This window comes from Pantherophis guttatus, chromosome 4, assembly GCF_059756535.1.
Source record: "Pantherophis guttatus breed Tessera chromosome 4, ASM5975653v1, whole genome shotgun sequence".
NCBI classification, from domain to species: Eukaryota; Metazoa; Chordata; class Lepidosauria; order Squamata; family Colubridae; genus Pantherophis; species Pantherophis guttatus.
The window spans coordinates 54,562,583-54,572,843 of NC_142066.1; positions in this window are offsets into that span (position 1 = coordinate 54,562,583).

Consider the following 10,261-nt stretch of genomic DNA (forward strand, 5'->3'; position numbering starts at 1 on the left):
AAAGCTTGGTGTGGGAAACTTGAAGAGAAGATAGCTGGAGGAGCTCTGCAATTCTGGGCTGCTCACTGCCTGCAAAGTCAGAGTGCAACATGGCCAAAAGGGCAGAGATGGGGGGAGGAGATGGGCAGGCAGGGGAGTTGAAGCCTCCCTGTGGTTGTAAATGCAGGTACCTGAATTTTAATCACATGATCATGAGGGTGGTACAACAATCATCATTTTGGGTATGAATCATAAATCCATTTTTTAGCCATCATAATTTCAAATGATCTCTGAAAAATGGCTGTAAATTAAAGATTATTTGTATGAGTTCACCATTGCTTTCTTCCAGGATATTTTCTGGTCTTCTTACTATAACTTACAGTCCTGAGTTTTTCTTAATTCAAGAATGAATTAAGTAGATTTGTCTTAATTACAATCAGATGAAAACCAATTTACATTAGCAATATTATAGTTTCAAATTGTTTGTCTTGTGATTTTTCTTATATTATAAAAACTCATCTTAATTTCTTGCTGTTGCTCTTTCTTTGTATTTATTGATATTCTTTACTGAGAGATCTTTTGCCAAGAGATCTGCAGGATCAAAAGCTTACGTCAAAATGACAAAACCAGTGTCATGCCATTATAATGCAAGCTCTGCTTGTGTAGTGTGACGTCATATACAGAATGAAATAGTTCCCCTAAGCCCAGAAGCTACGAGGGAAGGAGAGGCTACAAATTTGCAGACAAATTTCACTGTTGCATATCTACCCACATCTCACCCCCAACTTGCTCTGCTCTCATAGAGGAAAAAAAGAGCAAAAAAGCCAAATCATCTCTTAAAACAAGGCAGTGTCATGAATTCAGGCATATTTTCTTATGTGAAGCTACTTTTTATTTAGTTACAACATGACAAATGCCATTCACATTTTCATAATTTAGACTGAACTGCCCTTTCTATAAATGACAAATTGTTTAGAATATGGCGGACCTCCTATTGTTAGGGTATGAACTGTCCCAGAGACCAAGTTAAAATCAGTTCTTGCCATAGGCATCTGCCAGAGGACAATGAAACATGTATTGTGATGTCATGGCACAGCTTATGTTCATGCATCTAACACCAGGACATAAGTACGAAAGACCAGAGTTTGTTTTGAGAAATTGGAGAGCCTTTCTCAATCTGTATATGCCAAAAGTATTGGGACTACAAGTCACGGTGTCCTCTACAGAAGTCTTGTTGGTTGAGGTCTAGGAGTTGCAATTCTATGCATGATAAATGGGATGATGGAGACAGTTCTCACACTTATGACAATTGTAGCATCCTCATAATCATGCAATCAAATTTCAGACGCTTGTCAACCGGAATGTATTTATGATGGTTGCAGCATCCTGGAGTCCTGGGATTGTTGTTTGCAATCTTCCTAGGCAGCTTCTGATAAAAGCAAAGTCAATGGGGGAAGCTAGAATTTGCCTAATGACTGCATGATTTACTTAACAACTCTAGTGATTTGCTTAACAACCATGGCAAAAAAGGCCAAAAAATGGAGAATGACTCATTTAACAACTGCTTTGCTTTGCAATGGAAATTTTGCCCTCAATTGTGATAATAACTCAAGAATTACCTATATAAATTAATTAAAATTATAACACATATACTCACACAAGTATATGTTTTTAAAATTAAATAACAAATGTAGTTAGTTTTAGCTGAAAGAACTTTCAGATTGCATTTGAATGTTATGAAATATCTTAGTTATAAATAATAAACTTAGATATTTCAACACATCTGGAATAACCAGTTGGACTGTTGCAAATTGAAGGTACAACTTTCCCAGCCTAAGAAGAACAAACCAAACTGGTTCTCTAGCTTAATCAATTAGAATGTCAGAGTGAAATAAACTTTCCTTTTGTGATCAAATAGAATTATGTTCACAACTGTTGAAAAGTTGCCTTGGTGTCTTTGATAGCTGCACTTATAACAAATAATTTTGTGAGAGCTTCCTGGGTATAGGGGAGACTCTTTATACACTTGGCACATATAGAACTGGTGTTTATTAACAGATTAACACACATGCACATCTCTTGATTTCTTCATCCTTTATTGCAATATACATAGGATTATTAGATCAAGGCTATACAAACATCTGGATAAAAAAAACCCAGAAGAGTAATTTCTTGTGACAGTCATCTATGGTCATGTGGATTTTTGTAATCTAAGTTTGATTTCCCTATTAATAACTTTAGTGAAAGTGATTTTGAATTTTTCTTCTTTGAAATTTTGACAATAGTTTTTCGCTGTTATCATAATAGTTATCTTCCCATATCTTTTGTTTCACATGATAACTGTAATATACTGCATCTTTTCCTTACCCTGATCTTACTGTAACTGTATCTCCTCCAGATCAAATCTGTCACATACACATTCTCATTAGTTTAATCTGTATATTTGAGACTGTTAATTCATTAGCCTTTCATAATTGCATCTACTGCATTCCACTATCTTCTATTGTTTTTATATAGTTAAATTTGACCCTGATGATGATATCTAGATATTGAGACTACATTTTGTTCTTGAAGCATTGACAATGGACAACATTTAGTTCAAAGCCGATATTAAACTATCTCTTCCTATATTATATCTAGATTACATTACATATGTACAAACCAAATAGTACATCCAGGTTCTATCATTTCTCCAGCCTTTTCTTCTATCATTTTCCTTTTAGTACTAAGATATATTTTTCCCACCTTTTTGCTCAGTATCTTAAAATTGTAAGTGGTGCTAGTGTTGTACATGCTTCAAACATATTTCAGGAGAACTGCTTCAGATTTTTCATAAACACAAGCCTAACTCTTCATTATTCATTAAAACATCGTTTTCAGGCTCATGCAGAAGCCTGAAAAAAGTTGTGTTTGTTTAAAGAATGTCAGACAAATATTTTGCTTTCATGAGGTCCAAATCACTTTTTTTGAACCATTTTTTTTAAAAATGCACATTTCTAATATGTGCATTCAGTTGTATAAAAATTAATGTCATTGAATAGACACTAACAGACATTATCCTATCATACCAAAAGATATATTTAGCATTGTTATATCTGATTATCATTGTCTCCTCATTTCTTTGTCTAGCTCGTGCACTAAATAGCATTCAATTTAAAGTAACCCATTCCTAAACTCATTTATAAACATTCAATGTATTATGTTTAATTTCTGCTTTGATTGGTTCAAATTTTTTCCTGATTCAGGCATTCTATTATCTAACTTTATGTGTCCTTAAGAAATGAAGAACTCTTCTTTTAATACTAGCACCTTCAACAACCAGATTTCAATCTGGTTTTGATCTGGCTTGATATATTTGTGGAAATTTGATATTATTCTCTAGCAACAACTATTTTGTAACTTAGAGTTTAATTAACTGATATCCAACTTCACCTAAAATTACAGCCAGATTTCTTAGCAATAGTATTGAAGTGATTTGTTATTGCCTTCTTCCAGATTTGATGTAGGATGTCCTAAATTAATTAACTTCCATCACGCCTACAGAGCTCCACCTACCCTCACATGTGCTTTACTCCTGTGGTGAAATCTGAATTTTTTTACTACTGGTTCTGTGGGTATGGCTTGGTGGGCATAGTGTGGCTTGGTGGGTGTGGCTTGGTGGGAGTGGCAGGGGAAGGATACTGCAAAATCTCCATTCCTACCCCACTCCAGGGGAAGGATACTGCAAAATCCCCATTCCCTCTCCACTCCTGGGGAAGGATATTGCAAAATCTCCATTCCCACCCCACTCTGGGGTCAGCTGGAGGTGGCATTTGCCAGTTCTCTGAACTACTCAAAATTTCCGCTACCGGTTCTCCAGAGCCTGTCAGAACCTGCTGGATTTCACCCCTGCTTTACTCTTAGTTTCACCCATTCCCTTTTGAACTTATTGGCAAGAGTGATCTTATTGGAAGCTCATGTTCTTGTCATAATTGTTCTTAAGGCTATTAGTGTTTCCTCTCACCTCACTAAGAAGTCATTATACTTCTTGAGTTTGACTTTCATGTAAATGTACAACCAAAACATTTTCTATTGTATATAAATGAATATGAAAATGTAACTTGGTTCTGATTAACTTGACAATAATGACACATTCACAAAACCTTTTGGGTAATAGAAACCCAAGTCATCATTCCAGGATTCCCTGAGCACTGCTTAGTTACCTGCCCTGAGTCTTTTACTAGACCAGGGGTCTGCAACTTTAAACACTCAGAGCCATTTGGACCTTGTTTCCCACAGAAAAAAACTCACTGAGAGCCACAAAACCTAGGTGAGCATGGCCAACTTGACGTCACTCACTCCCACCCAGTCACATGACGCCCCTAGCCATGTTTACTCAGGTTTTGTGGCTCTTGGTGTTTTCTTTTCTGTGGGAAACAGGTATCTCTCTCTCTGCGTCTCTCTCTCTCTTTCTTTTTCTCTCTCTGTCTCTATTTCTCCCTCTCCCTCCCATCTCTCTGTCTCTGTATGTGTTTGTGTGTGTGTGTTCCCTCTTGAACCATTTCCAAAAACAGTCGAGGGTTGGTGCTTGGTTTTTTTTTTTTTTTTTGCTGATGTTCTTTCTTCTTTTTTTGGGTGCTTTTTACCATATTTAAATCAAGAGTCATTTCAGCTTCCCAAAAAAATATAAGTTCTTTCGTCCCCATGCTGTGTCTCCCTGTTGGCTGAACCCATCACTGGCTGGCCCCATCCATTGCCCTCCCTCCCAGTCACTTCTCGCCTGGCCTGAGAAAGTAAGAGTGACTGCCGGGGATGAAGACTTGCTCCATATTCCAGAGCGGGAGCAAAGCATCCCTGTACTTGCCATATCTCGCAGGCGCTTCTTCCGGCCCTTGTTGGTGCTGCGCACACTTTGGTCACTTGGGGACATGCGCAACTTGCTTTCCACCCCGAGACACTGGCTCGGCCTGGATGCGGCTGACACAACTGTTGTTGCCACCTCCATAGTCTGCCCGCTGCTCTCACAGTGCCTTGCACAGCACAGTTAAATTGAGCATGCTTCACAATGAGGGACATGGTGTCCCCTCTTTCTCCTGAAGCCCATTACAATGCAGAGCATCAGTCACAGCCAGGCTGAGCCAGTGTCTTGGGGCAGAGCCAGTGTCTTGGGGCAGAGAGCAAGTCACATATCTCCCTGAGCGACCGAGGTCCGTGCAGCATCAACAAAGGTCAGAAAAAGCACCTGCGAGATATGGCAAGTACAGGGGTGCTTTGCTCTCGCTCTGGAATATGGAGCGAGTCTCCCTCCCCCGCTGTTGCCCTTACCTTCTCAGGTCAGGAGAGGAGTGACTGGGAGAGGAGGGTGAGGGGCAGGGCCAGCCAGTGGTGGGTTCAGCGGACAGGGAGCCACAGCAGGGGGACGAAAGAGCTGCATGCGGCTCCGGAGCCGCAGGTTGCAGACACCCGTACTAGACTGTCACTTTTTCAGAACTTGGATCCAGCAATATTAGACAACAGAATGAGAAAGGAAAATAAATTTGGAGAGATTGAAAAAGAAAGGGGAAGAAAGAGAGTGAGCTGTTCCATTTAGACTGGTGAAAGGAACATAATAGAGAGAGGGTGATGATACTGTTAAGCTCCAGGAAAGATAATTACAACAGGATGACTTAATGGTGGCTTGACTTAGGTAAGCTGCTCCTGTTGCATTGGGCAAGTTGTGGAAGAGTGGGCAGTCACACATGCCAGAGTGACCTTTCAAAAGAGGCCAAACAGGATTAGATAACAGTGGGGGAGGGAGAGAAGGCAGGTTTTGACAGAAGAGATTCCTCATTATCCTTTTCATTTAGAATTCCCTCTGTCCATTATTTTTACATCAGGTCTGCAAGCACAGCCATATACAAGTTGATAGTTGAATGTTCATCGCAAAACAATAAACAATAAATAAACAATAAATAAAAAAATAAAATGTAAATTAGGCAGTGAAAAACCAGTGGGCAGGAACAAGGAAGTATCATAAGAGTATTTCAAAAGAGAGGTAGCACAAATATTTCATCAAATTTAATTTAGTTAATTGTTTCAGATTTAAAAATCTGATAAACATAATCACTAGTTTTAAAAAGAAAGTGAGGCAAGGTTAAAGTCAAGCACACAAAATACATTTAAAAAGCAAATGTAGGACTTCTTGGACTTTTCCCTTAATTTCAGCGGTTGCTCTGAGTATATTATTCTTATTAATGTTTATTATGGTTGCCTACCTCAAGGCTCTAGGAAGCTTCCACCATCAAAATACACAATTATAATGATTTAAAACATGACAGCAAAATATATGGTTGCGTTCTGGTCTGGGCTATAACAATAAAATCACAACAGAACTTCTGCAGACACAGTAACTCCAGGCCTAAGAACAAAACTAGGTCTTAAGGAGAGTAGACAACTCCCTACTTATTTCAGAGGGTAGGGGGTGCTATATAATTACTCGCATGCTATGCTAACTAACCATAATATAACAGAATCCTATGTATGGTTATTGAGATGAAGACCAGACGAGGGGTTCACTGCCTGGTTAGGAATGCAGCCTTGATAAACAGCACTGTATATGAAAAGCATTGCTAGTTCAAACCAAGATTCATTTAATTCAATGTTCTGTAGTGCATAGTGGTCAACTGGGTACCTCTTGAAAGTTTGTAAGAAGAAAATGATCATGAATTACTTTAGCTTTTTTTTTCTTCATAGGAACGTGTTCTTGTTGCTCTCTGAGTTTGGTTGCTTGCTTCAGGCATTTTATTATCTAATTAGATACTGTAATGTCGTCTGATATGTGAAAGTTATTTGGTATAATATTAGAAGAAATGTATATTTATTTTTAATTTGGGATTAGAATAAAATAAATATTTCCTAAACATCCAATTCTAAAAATATGTATGCTCATATTTGAACTACACACCAATTAATATTAGTAATTGATATATGACATTAGAATAGTTACATCCTTAACTAAAATTTCCAGAAGCTTACTTTAATGTCTAAGCTGTAGGCAAATTTGAAATCTGAACATACATTACATTGCTCAGGTGAGATTTGGTTGCAACACAGTAACATGCAATTACCACCTACTTGCTCTATTTTTCTGTTTCTCAAAGCTGCAATACTTCTCTCTAGCCAGAACTGCAAAAGCAGCTCTAGAATCAAACTGGGGAGAACCTAAATTATTTGATTTGTTTTTATCCTACCCACTTTGCACCTTGAAAGATATCTTGAAATAGTGTGTATGTTACCAGCAATGTATGAAAAGCTGACATTGTTATATAGCATGCTTGGGAACTCCATAGAATGCATAAAGTTTTTGGGCAAAGTATGAAATGTTTCTGTTATTTTAATATGCTATATACTTTCCCTAGGTATTGTATATAATGCCAAGGTATTATACAAAATGACAAGAACTATTTAGGCAAAGTATGTAAAGAAAATCATGAAAAGGATTAGGGTTAGGGTTAGGATTAGGGTTAGGGTTAAGGTTAAGGTTAAGGTTAAGGTTAAGGTTAAAATTAATCCTAATCCTAATCCTAATCCTAACTCTAACTCTAACCCTAACCCTAACCCTTTATTGAAAAGACCTATATGCAAAGGAAAGAAGAAATGCAAAAAAAGTACAGGACTTTCTTATTGAAACGAACCAAAAGAAAAAGACCAGTATTGACCTACTTGTTGCAATAAGGAAGGCTAGAATAGCATTTTAGTAGGAGTATTTTATACTTTGCCAGTTTGCTTTTTGGCATTCCATTGAATGCCTAGGCCAGGGGTAGGCAACCTTAAATATTCAAAGAACCACAAAGGTCCTAACCAGGAGCCCCCTGTTCAATTCTGGAGCTGATCAGAAGTCTGGTTCCCCCACCATAGAGTCTTCTCCTAGCTCAGCATCCTTTTTTCTCTACTTGTCCTAACCGAAAGCCCTATCAATTGTGGAGGTGACTGGCGACAGGGAGCCGCAGCAGAAGGATGAAAGAGCCACATGCGGCTCCAGAGCCGCAGGTTGCTGACCCCTGGCCTAGGAAATGTGTGAAATATGAGTTTCATACTTTGATATCCCATTTTTGGCATTCTATAGATTTCCTAAGCAATCTATAAAATGCCTAATTTCACATACTGATAGTAACATATACTAAAATAATAAATTCAATACTAAAATAATAAATATAGTATAATAGTATAATAAAATAATACTAAAATAATAAATTTCATGATATAGTAGAACACAATCATATTTTGTTCAATACTTAAATTTATATACATACTGTATATATATAAACATCCATGTGCAACATCCACATATGGCAATTCTGATCAAGAGTGGTGTTTCCCTAATCTGAGAGAGAAAACATTAAGGTGAATTGGCATCATCATAGTGAAAGCCTTTCTCCAAGTTAGGTAATCATCTCTGGTTCATGGGAGAAAGTAAACTAGACCCTCCTCATTTGAAAACTAGACCCTCCTCATTTGATCCTCTGACCATATTCTGCCATTTAGGCCATCCCCCTACTTTAAACAGGAATGCAGAACCAGAGCAATCCCAGAAAATGTGGATTTATTTATTTGATGAATTCTACCATAGGAAAAGATTATTGCTTTTTGTTGAGGTAAGAGATTGGAATCAAAGTTTTTTTCCATTATTTAATTTAATTTATCTGATTGTGAAGAAATACTGAATCATTATTTATATTTATTATTTACATTTTAAGATACAGTTAAACACATTCTCTAAATGCAGCAGGTTTACATTTAAAAAAGTAAAACATTGCACTCACCACAGTAAAATATATTTATGGACATACAATCAAGATAATAAGTAGAATAATAAAACTGAGTTAAAATTAGGAAAAAGAATTTTAAAAATATCTAAAACCACTAAATGCAAGAGGCTGAGATATTTAAAGACGGTTATCATATAATCTTCTAGTCTTTTCTGCTCTAATTTAAAGATTTTTTTTTAAATTTGATTTATATGCCGCCCTTCTCTGGAGACTTAGGGCGGCTTACAATGGGTTAAGCAATAGCCTTAATACTTTTGTATATTTTATACAAAGTCAGCTTATTGCCCCCACAATCTGGGTCCTTATTTTACCTACCTTAGAAAGGATGGAAGGCTGAGTCAACCTTGAGCCTGGTGAGATTTGAACTTGCAGTAATCGCAGGCAGCTGATGTTAATAACAGTGCTTTAGTCTGCTGCACTACCAGGGCTCTGTCTTTGATTCCTTTACTCTTTTAGCAAAGGACTTTTCCCCATTCTATTTGCCATATTTGTTGCCTAACATGGAATCCATTCTAATTGGTTTGCCCAGCCTCCTGTAATACAATTACCCAAGGTAGATGTTCTGCTAGGCCCTGTTTAATGCCAAACATTTTTTGTCAAATGCTTGTTTCCCATGACCAGAAAATTGCGACTTTATTTATGCAATCAGAAACTGCATTCACTTTTTAAAAATCATGTTCTGTTTTGAGATTTCATGCAAGTCTTACTTTTTTCCCTTTTTACAAAGTGTGCATCCTTCATGCTGGGATTTTCAAAGACAAGGGGTAAGAATTTTACCATCTCCACTTCATTAATTTCATTCTGTTAATTTTGGCCTTGTTTACTATTCTACTTCACCCACTTTGAATTTTATTGTTCTGAGGTGTTAACTACACTTCCTATTTGACCATGACACCAGGAAAATTATGGCAATTCATCAGCAGTACCTCTGAAAGTCTGATGTAACCTGATGATAAAAGAATCTGAAATCAATTGATTCTGCAACAACCTATCAAATACCCAATTTGCAGAGAAATTGGAATATTATTTCTTCTATTTCTATGAGTCTATTGTCTCTGTTTTCTTCTTAAGGGATCTATGGATTTGTCAAGAAATGAAATAAATTTGATTAGAACTTACCTTATTAAAAATGGAAAGCAACTATTATCTGCCTAGTATGGTTTAAAATAATTTCTACTGAACCTGTTGTGATGAGACCATTTTGTACATCTCTCCATCTGAAAATAGAAAAATTGAGGTGTCCTTGGTGCTCCCTGAACTTGGTTGTTTGCTTGCAGATGTTGTGTTATCAGATGTCAGTACTGGCAGGGGCATTTTCAAGGATGTGTCCATGTAAGGATAAGTCCATCCTTATCAGATGAGCTTGACTTGAAGGAGATTTTACTTTTTACCTTTGCTAAATTATGATGAGATCCTAAAATAAAGTCTCTGCTCAGAGATGTGATTTTTAATAGAAGAAAAGGATCAGTGACAGTCAAAGAACAAACAAAATTGGG